This window comes from Myripristis murdjan, chromosome 17 (genome assembly GCF_902150065.1).
Source record: "Myripristis murdjan chromosome 17, fMyrMur1.1, whole genome shotgun sequence".
NCBI classification, from domain to species: domain Eukaryota; kingdom Metazoa; phylum Chordata; class Actinopteri; order Holocentriformes; family Holocentridae; genus Myripristis; species Myripristis murdjan.
The window spans coordinates 23,365,284-23,380,567 of NC_043996.1; positions in this window are offsets into that span (position 1 = coordinate 23,365,284).

Consider the following 15,284-nt stretch of genomic DNA (forward strand, 5'->3'; position numbering starts at 1 on the left):
CCGGGAGATGGGAGATGAATTGCCCAGGACATGAGGGTCCCTCTTATTAAAATACATTTAGTGAACGACCGGGGCCCCGTCACGGCTCTTTAAGAGATTTTCTCATTCTTTCCATTGGACTCAGGCTCTCTCTTCCTCTCCCTCTCCTCCTCTTTCTCACACTCACACGCGCACACACGCGCGCGCAGCTTAGAGCTTTTTCAGGGGCAACACTTGCCTTGCAGGAGAAGCTAATATCAGTTGGCATGTTCTATAAAGAACCCATCTGCCACAGAAAGTCAAATAGCAGACACCTGAATGGACAACATCCAGTCAGCCGTGCGCGGTTAGACACGGTTAGGCCTATCAGAAACAAAAAGGAACCATCCTGTGATCAGCTTTAGATGGGTGCTATAAAAATATCACAACAAAACTATAAGCCCTTTGAGTATTATAGAAATAACTACTATCCTGGAGATAAAACACCATAAGGTAGGATAAGGTTCTCATATTTCAGGAATGTCGATGTCATTTTATAAGGATACGCATCAGACTGAAGGATGAATTTATGTAAAGGACTCTTTCAGCAGCGACATTAAGATTGATCCAATAGATGTTTTATTAACTTTGGAGCATTCTGTCGAGCCTTTTTTTCTGAATAAATTGTAGAGAGGGTCTATTCAACCGCCGTGATAGCGCGCGCACCGCGGGGCTGTTTTTATTGTATGAGAATCGTCGTGTTTATTCTCATTTCTTTATGTGTTTAGAATACACATAAAGTCTAATGGTATTCTAATGCCGCTCAGCATTCTCACACACGCAGAAAAGACAGAGCAATCAAAAGCAAATTACACTATGTTGAGTCTCGCCTTGCGGATTAAGCTCCGTGTGTGCGTGCGAGAGAGAGAGAGCGAGAAAGAGAGTTTTCACAGTGTTGGATAGACTTTTGCAAAGCTGTCTTCTTTGAAGGACACACACTCACTCACATACACACACACACACACACACACTAGCTACACTTCAAATCGCAATTCTCTCACGTGATCACCATGTCAATCTCGCCCGTCTGCACGCGAGTTCAACAATGGTAGAATTAGAGAGAGAGTCCAAAATCCCCTCCATTCTTCACGGGACATATTAGCATTTTCTTTAAAAAATATATATATCTTTGGAGGATCCCCCCGCCCCTCCCTCTCCTCTCTCCCTTGTCTGTCTGTCTTTTCTTTCATTCTTTCTTCTAACCCCCTCTAGCATTGTGGTCCCATTTGCTCTAGTGATCGCTGGATATTTGGGGTCTGGAGCCGGTCGCCCGATCCCTGCCTCTTGTTGGAGCTTAACTCATTGAGATGGAAATAGGCGATTTGGTCTCTATTGTCCACCAGATAAGCGGTATAGGGGGGGAGAAGGGGAGGGAGGGGATGAGAAAGAAAGAGATGATGTTTGTGTGTGTGAGAGAGTGTGTGTGCGTGAGGTGGGAGGGTGGGATGGGGGGGGGCTGTGTCTTCCAAGCTAATCGATCTGAGAGCTGCACCTCCTTCAGCCCCCTCAGCTAACCTTTGCTTAACTCGCGTGCCATCACAAGCGCACCGTCCTAATTGGTTCCCAGCACTAATTATCCAATTATCGCCTCTCCAGCGGAGTACCGCACTCCAGGGCCCGTCTGGATAATGGGCCCTATTGATAGATATGATGAAGAGTGGATGCACCGTTCAGCTAGACAGGAGAGAGAGCAGCACTTGAGAAACTTGTGCCACGGCCCCGTGTGTAAAAAGGTCTCGAAGAGGATCACACTCCACATGACAACAGGGCCAAGATGCACGAATTCAGCCCAATCCAACCTGCATTATCCCTCAGCTGTTACTGAAATTGAATACATGGCAAAGTGCTGTGCAGGTTAATTAGGCCTTTAGGGATGGTCTCTAAATGGTCAAATGGGGGAAATTAGAGGTCTTGTCTCAAGCACCCAGCCCGACGTGAATTCTCTTCATGGGCAAAACAGCCACCAAACTCTGTACAAAATGATCCACGCTTAATGAAGTTTGAAATGTCATGTTCTAACGAGGGAAAGAGACAGATGAGATATTTTCTCTTGTTTACAACACAAGTTGACATGTTACAATCCATGTGTGGCATTATCTTGTAGGAGATCCGGACAAAATATGGACATTATTCTACTCAACTGAAGTCACTCTTTATGAACACTGACAAGAGACTTCTAATGATGTTACACGCCTGCTTGGCAGAGTTAGAGCATCAGCAAGTGGATTAATGTTCTAAGTCTGTATTGTTTTATTGCTGTTATTATGTCATGAATGTTATGTTTGTGCAGTATCTGACTTTTGGAACTGATCAAAAATTGATATTTTAATATTTGGACGCAAATATTTTATATTTTTGTCAATAAAGTTAACTAACTAACTAACTAGCTGATGGACTGATCCACCTTATTGTGTCTAAACAGCCTATATGTGAAAGGCACTAGTCTAGTTTACCGGTGTCACTCCATTGGCAAATCATTTCAGTTTTTCAAGGAGCTCACGTTGGATTTAAAGAGTCAAATCTCGACCAGGTGGATTTTGCGCACTATTTTGCATTCGTGATTGGTTCAGTTTAAACCCTAAAGCTTAACATGTCGCAACTTGCAGTGAAAGAGAGGCAAAAGAGCCCTTGTTGAATGGAACAGCGCGCAGCAGGCATGGACTGGCACCAGAATGCCACCAGATTGGTAACGTCCAGCCACATTAAACATGTATTCTCCTTTCTCTATCTCCTTCTCTCTTAGTTAACTTCTGCTCCGATCCATCACCTTACAGCCCATCTGTCGCTGATAGCTGCAACACTTTGAATAAATTCCTCCCAACAAACAAAACGGTTAACATCTCATGAATACAGCTTTTTTACACCCCGCACACAAATTGAGGGAAACTTTAGGGCCAGTGGAATAACTAGTGCAAAGAAATCTGTCCCGGGACACTCCCTCTTCTCTTCCACTTCATTACCAGTATTGTGCTCGGGAGCGCGCAATCTGTGCGGCCGTCTCCGCCCGGCCCCGCCAGGTTTCTAATGACTTTCCAATGATGATTTAAAAGGTTGCTCAGCCTTTCCCCTCTAAACTCCTCCCACCTCCCCTCCCCTTGTTCCTTTCACTCCTTTTGAATCTCGTCGGCTTTTGTCTAGTGTTGTTTCCATCACTGGCATTCTGGAGCAGATTCAGGGGAGGTCAGGAAGAGCGCACATAAAGATTCACACATCAGGCCTGAATAAAGGGAATGGCCTTAGTTATAGGGGAGCTACATGGGAGCAACTTTGGCCCCTACATTAGTCTAGTGGGAGAATTTGGGGGAAAGGATTAGACAGTTGGATTCAGGAGGCCGGTGTCTGGTCTGAGGATGCCGTGTGAATACACAATGTTCACAAGTCTGTTCCAAGGCCATGCTGTTTTTTATTTATTATTTTGGTTGTCCAGAAAAGACAAAGATGAATTTAAAAAGTTGGAGTTGGAGCTTAAGCTATTGAAAGGCTGTGGGGGCTCTGTGCGCTCACACCTGATGGTTGGAGCGAGCCAGATTGTGCCGTGCTTTGGGTGAACAGATGGGGGAGGATGACTTAAGAGAATATGGAGGGAGGGAGCGGCAGACGTCTGGATATCACTCACGTGAAGTTATGTCTCCCCTTCTTCTTTCTTTCCCCCTGTGGGCTCCACATACATTCAAGACATACTCCTCGGCATGCAGATGAGCAGACGAGGTTGTTGTGTAGTCAGCTGCAGTGGCCTAGGTATGGAGATTAGGATGGCAGCATGTTCAGAGGTGCTGCGATAATCCATCAATCAATGCATATTGTGTAAGGGAATTGATGGGATATTGTGTTTGCTTATGTTGACCGTCACACTGGGAAGCTCAGAGGAAAATGGTTCACTCAACAGCTTTGTGATGATAGATTTGTGCTAATCACTTCAGTTTTATGCTTTAAATGCACACACAGCAATTAAACACCCCTCCATAAATTGTCAAGGCTTAAAATCAACACTTGTGTCAGGTTAATTTAACATATTTACATAGTTCTGATCGCCCACCCAAGTCACATATAAGCTCGACGAGAGGGACGACTCTGCAGTCAAGTCTTGTCACTGAAAAACCAACATTCACTAAACGCTGGGAAGTTTGCTGTGTACACAACTTTTAGCCTGATTGGAGCGATGATTCAGCATCACAACTGCGAATTATTGCTGTTTCCTCACCTTGTATGTGTAATTTCCATTATCCATAGGTCATTCCTTACTGAATAGCTCCCTTATTGTTGTTTGGAGAAATTTCCATATAGTTTGTGAGAGTTAATGAGCTGCTTACATCAGTGTGTCCGACTACCAGGGAGTCTTGCTGCACTGTTTTATTGATATGAAACATGAAAGACAAAAAAGTTTCCCTGATGAAATCAACAAATGGTGTACATGGTCTAACAAAAAACAAAGATTCAAATTAGACATTTACTTGCCCACACATGTAGCTGCTTCCTCCTGCACTACACACGAATATCAACACATTTAAGAATCGTACTTCACTAAATTCCGACAAATCTTGACAAATTTGACAAAATCAAATTTATTTGAAAACTAATAACATACTGCAAATAGATATATTGTTTGATTATTTGTCGATGGATGTTTAAGAACTACTTATTTTCGCTTTCGTTCATGTCATTACTATGTTTTTTAAGTTGTATTTGAACTGTATATGTGCTTTGGCAATAAGCACATTTGAATTTCACGCCAATAAAGCGCATTTGAATTGGGAATAAAATATTCATAAAAGATTTATTTGCAACAATATGTTATCATGGCCAAACTTTGTGATAGACATCTCTGTTGCTGAGTGATTTCCTGCTGTGAATAAAAACATTCTGGAGCTTATTTGCTCTTTAACTTTGGGTAATAACCCACTAACCTACTTTATAGACTCTATGAGTCATGCACCACAATCACCGAAGTGCATTAGCAGCCGAGGTGGAAACGGGTCTTAAACTTGCCTACCTATTTGATAGGCAACAGAACTCCTACTCTCACTTACTTTGTAATTCCTCTCTCTTATCTTTTCTCCCACTCCTCTTCCCTCTTGCCTTCTCCTCTCTCTACATCTCTCTCTCTCACTCTCTCTCTCTCTCTCTCTCTCTCTCTCTCTCTCTTCATCTCACTCTGTACTATTTCTTTCTGTTTCAAGTCCCTGCAGTACTATTTTGAGCGGGGCATTGAACTATATTAATTTGACTAAAGAGGACTGCACAGGTAACACAAGTCCAGTTTTAATGTGTTTCCCCCCTAACAGAGGATTGTTAAAGCTCCCCTGTTTATGGAGCTGTCCTCCATAAACAATACTATATAATTCCCTTTGAACGTTAGAGCACTTGCCTCATATAAAACAGCGCACAATATGAGGGGACAGCACACTCACACACACCCACACACATGCACACACTTACCTAGCCACACACACAGACACACACACACATACACACTGAAAGGCAAGAAGGCAGGCTGGAGCGCACGTGCACACAAGCGCAGCATTATGCGATGAGTGTGTCCCCTCTGCATGTGCCAGAGAGACTTTGAAGGGAAGGCACTGTTTTCCCGCGGGAGTAAACAACCGCCGAAGACAAATAACAATATGCAACAAATAGTCTATATGCAACAAAACGCCCCGCACAGGAAAAAAAAAAAAGCTGAGATATCTCTCCTCACACTATAGGCCTAATCAATATTTCAACAGCCCAGCCTTGATTGTTCATGCAGGCTGTGAGAGGCCTAATGAGGCGACGCTGCAAAGACAATGTGCTCACCAAAGTAGGCTATCTTACTAAAGGACAAAATTATCCTTCAGATCTCCCGGATCAGTCGCGCGCTCCCCAGGATGAGACGTTTCGCCGAGGCCGACCACTTGAGACCTTCAGCCGCATGACATCTTATGAGTAGGCATATCTGTCTGAGAGAGCAGATGTGGTTCGCTCTGATCCGCTGTGACAAAGTGCTCACATGTCATGTGGCATTTGTCGTCACAGCACTTTGAATTGCATTTCTTGTCTGAAACGTCTCATGCAAATAAACACAGTTTGATGTAATGACCACAAATCCTGATCTCGCAATCGTCGCCACCTAACCGAAACCGAGTTATCGTCACACGTTCGTGCTCTTTTAATGTTACCTTATGCCTGAGGGGCGTTGTTATTTCTGTTAGAGCACCTTTTGGGGTCAAATATTTGAAAAGACAGAGAGCAGGCTACGTAACAGTTTTGCCAGCTGGGTTGTCGGCTAAAGAGCTGACATCCCAGCTGGCAAAACTGTTGCCGAATATCTCAAAACTGCCGAGACAGAACTTACAACGCAAAGCTGATAAAATGTTAAAGATGTTGACATAAAGGGTGATAATAAAGGTCACACGGGCTCGAAATTCAAGTGATCAAGTAATGAAGTGCTGTCAGTGTGCTGCATTTTGAGGTTCATCTCCGCCGGCATCAAAGAGGAAAAACAAGCTATATAAACACAGAGATCATTACACACACGCAGATACACACACACAAGCACACGCAGCAGGCACCACCCAATTATCTTTGCTCACAATAAATGAGAACTAGTCAAATTAGTATTGTGTCTGGGAAGAATTCTTCATAGATTATAATATAAAAAAGAGGAGGAAAACATCCTCACTCGCAATTCCTCACAGACCCTCGACACAAAGCCAAATGTAGGCTATTTCATAAAACTACAACCCCGTGCCATCAAAGCTCTCCCTGCGGAGGCGTTGTTCTTGATCGCTCCTCCCGCCTAAGCGCCCTATTTCTCCACATAAGCATCTTTGTTTGCAACACTTGTCTCGCGTCACCGAGAGGAAAAAGCCCGCGTTCGATTAATCTTAACAGTTTGTGTGTCACTGGAAAAAAAAAAAAAAAAAAAATGGGTGAAACTTTAAAATTCAGGCTTTGTTGCCAGAGAACAGAAGGCTGACAAAGTTTTATAGAGGCAGCCATGAAGTTCTGCCTCATTAGATAGAATAGCTGTTCTATATTCAGGGTCTCTGCGGGGCTAACAAACGCAATGAGTGGGCTAAACTTGGTTCGTTCCGCCAGAGCCTGGGCCTTTTTGTCTGTGTTTAGTGGGTGGGGTTGGCTGGGGTTGAAAAGACAGGCAGGCCCTTCAAAACCTGGATTTGACCACTGCTGGGGACCGTATAGCAGGAAGGGAGTGTATGTAATGGGCTGAATAATGAACCCTATGAGGACTTTCAGCGCCACAGTTTGCATGAACGATCTAATCCTGTTCGTTATATCTCTGCCGAGACCCTGACTGAAATCTGCCATGAGGTCATGTGTATTAAAGGTGCAATAAGTGAGATTTTTACCGCCCCTGAGCAAAAAAAATGGTCTTATGTCCACTGGGATTGACTGGGTTGCTGGTCAGTACCGATGAGTCGCCGCTTGCTGTGCCAGGTGCAGAGAAACTCACTTTCTCTGTTTTGGAACAAAAGCTCAGATCCTCCCACCCCACCCCCCCACCTGCTGCCATTTTCAGCTGAGCCTCCAGCGAGCGTCCGGCGCCACCGCACATTTTGTCCTCAAGCGAAAAAGAAAACAACAAAGCAGTGTTATTGTTACAGTGTTTTGCACGGTGGTATTAGCAGAGGCTTTTTTTAATAGCAGGAGGACACGGGGCGCTCCATCATTTAACAACAGGGATGTTTTTAAACATCAAAACATGAAAGACAAACACACTTTCCTGCCAATCACAAGTTCAAATTTTGCGTAGCTGAACAACTTTCGTTATCTATGGCAGATCGTACAAATTGGGAGCAAGAGCTTTAGGAAATACTTTTGGGCAAAATACCCTTTTTCCAACTTACCCGGACTGAGAGAAGTTGTTAGACACCATTTTCACCTCTGTACGTCCAGCGGTTCGGTTCCTACAGGTAGCATTTCGTGTTAGCTTAGCATGAAGACTTGAAGTCTATGGGAGTCGTTAGCCTGGCTCTGTCAAAGTGGAAAAAATAAATCTTACAGCAACTCCAAAGCTGTCTTATTTACACAGTGCATCATGCGGATTTGAATTACATGTCTTATATACATAACTCATACACGTCTTTAGTTGTTTTTTTGTTTTTTTTTTTAATTAATTCCATTGCGTGTCCATGTTGTTTACTGTTTGCTAGTGTCCCTAAATCTAAAATGCAAATGATATGCCATATGCCACAATGTTATGGGGAAATCCCCATTCAGAGAGATCGGGCTCTGGATGGGCTCTTGGATGCACTGTGTGTGTGCTGTGTCCTGTTATTCTAAAAACATCGCTGAGATTACTTCATCACAGGTAATCTCTGTTGGATCTTTGCTCTAATTAGGAAGCTTATTCGCTCCTTAGCTCGTTTTTCCTTGTTTATGTCAATTAACGGGCCACTGTAAGCTGTTCCAGAGACCTCCGGTGTTTTGCAGCTGACTTCGCCTCGCTCTACCAGGGCCTTACAGACACATAGATTTGTTGGTTCAGCACTCTTGTTCCTGAGATAAGTTGTAAAACCTGGCAGAGCGAGTCTAGAGAAGAAGAAAACATGGAGATATCAAGCCAAATAATGGAAGAAATACCAGACGGGAACTTGCTTTTGGGAGGACAGACTGATAATTTCCATTTCCACTCCTGTTGGCAATTTCTATTCATCTCAGGTTCAGTACAAATGTGCTCCAAACTGCAATTAGCTGCTTACCAATAAGGGGCGGTAAACACTCGCATAATGCCCTTTTGACCTTGAAAAGCATCAAGCAGGGAAAAACATAAACCCTGTGCTGTGTGTGATTTTGCAAATTTGAGACCACCCAGCAGTCTGAAGTTAACTATATGACACACAAGCCATACTCAATCAAATATTTCCCAGCCATCCTCTACTGCTTTATCCAATGAAGCAGAAATAGCATAAAAATCTTAATTTAACACACAGAGCCTGCTGTGTTTGATGAGAGCCTCTATATGATGAGAGCACAGCTGCTTAACATTTGCATGCCCCGCCACTTCACACTGGGGATAAAACTAGGACTAAGATACCAGCTGCCATTGTATAGGAGGAGTGCTGATTACTGGAATTCTAATTACCTTCGTCGATTTAAAATTGCACCTTCAACCAGGCCACTTGTAGAGCCACAGAGATATATATATATAATTTGCTGAATTTAGATAGAGTCTATAGGCTGTAGCTAATTACTTGCAGTGTTTATTTTTTCCACAGCATTTACATTTCCACCAAGAGTGCCACTAATTCCAGAAGGCACTGGCACTGAATATTTAAAAAAAAAAAAAAATATCCACTGAATTTAAGAGCACGTCTCTGAGTTGTCCTCCCAAAAAAGATTAGAGGATTAGGAAACCATCTAGAAGTTTCTGTTTCAAGTCTGTGTCCCAGATTCAGCTTGATATTCTTTTTGATTGCACATTGAAAGCCATTCTGAGGCTATGGTGCTTTGGGCCAGCATAATGGGGAGAAATTGCATTGTGAGTCATTGTTTTCGTCAGTGCGGGGTCTTATTCTGTAGCAATCATTTATCATTGGTGAGGTTTCATTGATGACTTAATAGGTTTAAGCTCTGCTGAAGTTGCCTTGCTCATTAGCACCTAATAATGCAAATGGTATACAGGCTATTAGAGGTGTTTAGCGGCCGTGTGTCTGAAGACGTGGGTATTTGTTGGGCAGATGGACGCAGCTCCGGGGTCGCCCTCACCCCTGACCCCCCACAGATGTCCCAACTCAACCAGAGCTCCGTCACGGAAGGAGTGGAAAATCAGTAATACACCGGAACGGTCTTATCAATAAGCGGGACAATTAGACGCGTTTGAGCGCCACTTCTGGCTGCGCAGCGGCGCTCGTTGCTGCGTGAAACACGCAGTTATTGCGGGGATGAAAGAGGGAAGGGGGCCATGCAGTGCCTCTCTGTGAAGGCCTGTTTGACCGATGGGTCTCGCCTGAATAGGGCTCTGGTGGTCATACATAAATTAAGAGGTTAAGTGAGCCATCAGTGGTGCCATCAGGCACAAATGTTTGCATTTATTAACTGAGAAAAAAAACTCCCAGCAGCGCACCCATAACCCCAGTTTTACCTTTATGATGATTTCCAAAACTTATAGAATCATTTTGAAGTTGTGTTAAATTTAGGCATTAGATCTTCAGCTCACGTTCAACTATAGCCTATATGCCCATCAATCATATATAATCAACGTCAATGTTGGCTAATTTCCCTTAACAAAATGTAGCTACTGTGGTAATGCTTTTAGAAGGACGCCGTAGAGATTTGACATTAAAAATAATAGGAATAGTCTATATAAGTGTCATAGGAATACATTAGAAGATGAAAAAACGCACTGAAGTACTACCGCCACAAGTCCCTGTAGGAATATCACAGACACCCTACAGTCACTTTTCACCGGAAGCCATTAGGCTACAGAAAACTGGTTCAAATACTAACTAGTCCACTACGGGCGATAGTCATGCTGTCTTCAAAAAAAAAAATGTTAAAAACCAATAAGCTGCGACTTCATTAAGCCATGGGAGACTAAACATTCACGAGGCTTGTTACACAGAACAAACATTCCCACTCACATACGAGGAGGGATCCCGCAGGAATGCATGAGGCAGGTGTAAATTTAAACTGTTAATGAGGCGCATCAAAAGCATCAAAAGCCGCGCCGTGCTGTGCCATTCTACCATTAGTCCATACGAGACAAAAGCCATCAGAGAGTTTTCCTCGCTAAACGGCGCTGAATGAGTCCGAGCAGCGGGAGTTATATTGTAGCCCCAAACCCCCGCGGACTGAACCAGGCTAACCAGCCAAGTCTTATGGGCTCGGCGCTAATGAGACAGATGAACCGGCTGCTATTGGCCGGAGCGCCGCGCATGACCCGCATATTCCCGATAAATATATCAGAGGCCGTTCAGCAGAATTCAAGAAGCCCAATCTAACATTGTGTTCCTCTCAAAGCTTGATGGCCGGGCCAATTATGCACAAAAGGGGGTGGTGAATGTATCCTGTCAATGCACTCTTCACAAAAATGGTGCCAGGATGTATTTCTGTAGGCCAGAACCACAGGGGAAACCTTTTTCTGGTCGCTAAAAGGTTCCCAAAAGCACCATATTGTGATGGTGATGGAAAGAGCCATTTAAGAGTATGTCCAGCATCAGCAGGAAAAACTCAAGAAACACACTCACAGTGACAACTATTATATTTTATATTTTTATTTAAGCAAATCAGAGGGTTTTTGGAGTCATTACATGTCTATGATGAACCAACACAATAACCCAAAAACCCCTTGGGGGGAACCCTTTTTTTCATGTTCTTTTTCTCTGCACATTGGATGAAATGAAAGAGCCCCACTCAGCATCAATCTCCGCTGTGCTGCAGGTGTAAAAACGCCTTTCAAATGGAAACACTTCACCACTCAATCTGCAAATTCACATATGATTTTATACAGCCTTCAGCTCCAATCAGCATTGTGTGAATATGAGCCGCTCGCTGCCAAACTGCAGAGGCTCTGATACGTGGCGTCATATCTCAGCGCACATCCTGGAGGAGCTGCTCCACTGATAATGAATGGGAGATATACACTGACTTGGTGGAATCGCAGAATATCTTCACATCCAAATGAAATTTTACATCATCTATCCGCTCTGAACCAGAAAATGCACTGTTATCCCCAGAAAATCCTCTTTGATATTGCCAGAGTGACCTTTTCCGCTTCATTTTCCAAGGAGTTGTACATCAATGTGGATTCACAGATGCAGGGGCGGGACAAACTTTCTATCTCGTTTCTGGTGGTGGGACCCACTAGTGAATGTTCACTAATACATAGGAATGTGTCCTTGGGCAAAGGAATAGCATATTTGAATGATGAAATCCGGTATTATTCCCCTTTAGCAGACTGCTTCCCATGAAAGAGAGGGAAAAAAAACAAGCTATGCTTGCATCTCGGTGGGCACAGAGGAAAAATTGAGAGGTTTGAGGAAATTAGGTGTGCATGTGTGTGTGTGTGTGTGTGTGCGTGCGTGTGTGTATCTCCCTGAGGGCTGGTGGGGGCTTGCATGTGTGTATGCGCATTTGTTGTAGGTGGGTACATGTGTGCGTGCCTTCTGAATAAAAGGCAGCTTATGCAAATGAGCTCGTGTGACCAACTCGGGGGACGACGATGCCTCACGCAGAGTTTTAACATGCAGCTATGGTTTTACCTGAGACTGAAACAGAGACACAGAGCGAGGAGAGGCTGCATGGATGGACGGGAGCGATCATACCCATTAGACCGGGCACTGGACCTTGTGTGATTCGACACAGAGCGGCCTGCTGGGCTCAAGGATGAGGTGAGAACCGGCGTGCAGCAGGAGGAATTAGAGACAGTCGAGTCTGTGGCCTACTTTTGGCCTTTGGAGAGCGACTTGATAGGTGACATCGACTGTGTGTGTGACACATTGGCATGGCAGCCTGTATGCCAGTGTTTGTGTGGATTGTCAGGGGGATAACAAACAAGAAGGGATCGTCTGCTCTCCTCTCCTGTCCTCTCCCGGCTGTCAGTCACCGCCGCTGATCCGTAGGACGGAGAAGGTGGCGCGACTCCAAAGCGTGGCCTACTTTTCCCCTCTTCCCCTGCTCGCTCTGAATGGAGAATGGAAATGAGCTCAAGTTATTTCTTGCGAACGTCTGTCTGATTTTAATTAACATCACAGTCGTCGTGATAAAACAGCGCTCTGTCTATATCTTACAGCAATGAGATCCCACATCCGCCTTCTGAGAGAGAGAGAGAGAAAAGAGAGAGAGAGAGAAAAGAGAGAGAGAGAGAGAGAGAGAATCTATAATTTAACTGAATGCCCACGAGCTGCACATGAGCAACAGTGATTTCAACACGCCTTTCTCAGGTCTCATATGAAACAAGTGAGGCTGTGGGTGTTTTTGAGCACACTCTTACACATACCCCCCCCCCATACACACACACACACACACACACACACACACATATATATATAAGCCCCTGCAACTCCAGTCTACTCTATATTTAATTGTTCTTCATGTTCCCCTCCCCAAACACATGGCATTGCTGAGTTGAATGTTTGCGGCGTGCAGAACTCGCTCTTTGCTGTGTATGTTTGTCACACAGCACACACACACACACACACACGCACGCACATGCACACACACACACACACACATGCACACGCACACAGCACACTTACAGCATATTCTGTCAGACAATGTAGTGCATTTGTGTGTATTCATTTGGAAATAATAACATTGACAACTGCTTGAGAGATGGAGGGGGTGAGAGAGGGAGAGGGACTCATTTTGAGCATGTACCCACTAACGAGCTGTATTGTGCTCCAGGCGATGTGTATGATGGCTTGAAGCTGCTGTGCGTGTGCGTGTGTGTGCGCGCGTGTGTGTGTATGTGTGTGTGTGTGCATACTTATTGGCAGCTGAAGGATCTTATAGCCGTCTCTCATTTTTTTCTAATTTTTATGTGCTGATCTTCTCCTCTCCTCTCCTTTCCTCCTCTCCTCCGATTGTTTCCTTTCCTCTCTTCTTCTTTCTTTTCCTTTCCTTTCTCTTCCTCTCCTTTTTTCCCCTCTCTTCTTTCCTTTCCTCGTTTCCTCTCCTTTCTTTGTCTTTGCCTTCTCACAGAAATACGTGAAATGACCTCAGCGTTCTAAACAACTAATTACGTGTCGGCGCTACAGAATGGGTTCAAATTATGCAAAGTCAGTTAGGATCCTCACAAATGAGTGTAACGACAGAAAAAGGCCACCGAGGGAGGAAGGTGGGCTGCTGGATGAGTGAAAACCAGGTTTGATGACCTTTCCCCAACCGTAACCAAGTAGTTTTGGTAGCTACATGGAGCCAAAGTCCATAACAGCTGGCGAACACTGATGTTTCTGCAGATGTGCACACTTTGGCGTTTCACGTTTCCTAACTGACTTTGCATTGAGAGATTCTGCAGCACCACCACATGCTTGTTGTTAAGAAAGTTGTGGCAATTTTTACATTTTTCCTTGAGATCCGGTTGCCTCTCTTCCTTGCCTTTCCTCGTCTCCTTTCCTCTCCTCCACCAGATTTTTCCACGTTGAGAAGTGGGGTTACCTCTAGTGTGGCCCAAACTCTCTCCTCCGTGCCATTGTTTAGAGTGTAATGCATTATCCATCTCCATTCCACTTTGCTCACTCCACTTCACTTCAAGTAGCTGCAACTTATGTGCAACGCGCACACACACACACACACACACACACACACAAACTCATGCAGGCACGTACTGCCACGATCCCATTAGCTTTAATATTTCAGCAGCGTCATGGCGTTCGCCGGCGGCCTTGTCACCACTCCTCCCCGGGGACGCAGATCCTGGATCAGCCCGACTTGTCCTCACCCTCCAACGTCACCACCAGGACGGGGGAAGGCACTCGGCTGACCTCGGATTGGAGCTGCAGCATTCCCAGGAGTCCCGCTGTCACCCCCCCACCACCACCACCCATCCATCCACCCCGCCCAGCCTCCAGGGAGGGGAAAAAGGAGGGAAGCAGGAGCGAGGGGAAGGAAGAAGAGGGAAGGGTATGGAGAGAGTGGAAGAATGCAAAGGCAAGAGTGTGTGGGAGGGAGAGAGGGAATGAAAATAAGATGAGGAGGAGAAGAAGAAGGAGGAGGAGGAGGAAGAAGAAGAAGAGAGAGGGAGAGATATATAGAGAGAGTTTGTGTGGGTGGGCAATGGGGTGCTGATTAGACCCTTGGTTTGAAGTGCTCAGTGGCTTTACCCTCGTGGACGTGCGTGCACACACACTCACACACACACACACACACACACACATTGGTCCACTTTCCCTTCAAAACTCATTCAGCGCTACAAAGGCTTTGGAGCCGCGGCACAGGCAGCGGCCACATTTAGACATTCTGTCAGAAACTCTCCACTCCCTTTGAGGTGGAATATTTTCTCTTTTGTTCTGAAATTCATGGCTCTGATCAGTGGGAGGGAGAGGTCTAACTGCATAATGGAGCTCTGTGCGTGCGGCCGTGTGCGTGAGTACATACACCTGTGTGTGTCTCCGTGTGTGTAACGTCTCCATCCGGCTGCGCGTGAAGAACGGAGCCGCATGTGAAGGCTCGCGTGGACGGTTCTGTTTGAGCTCACCTGAACGCCTCGTCATGGCGCGCGGGGCGTTTTTGTGTCCGTGCCGGGGTCTGACCGCTCGATACACGACACGCTTCACAGTCATCAGATCGCTGCACTGTTCATACACAACTTTCTGTCTTGTGAT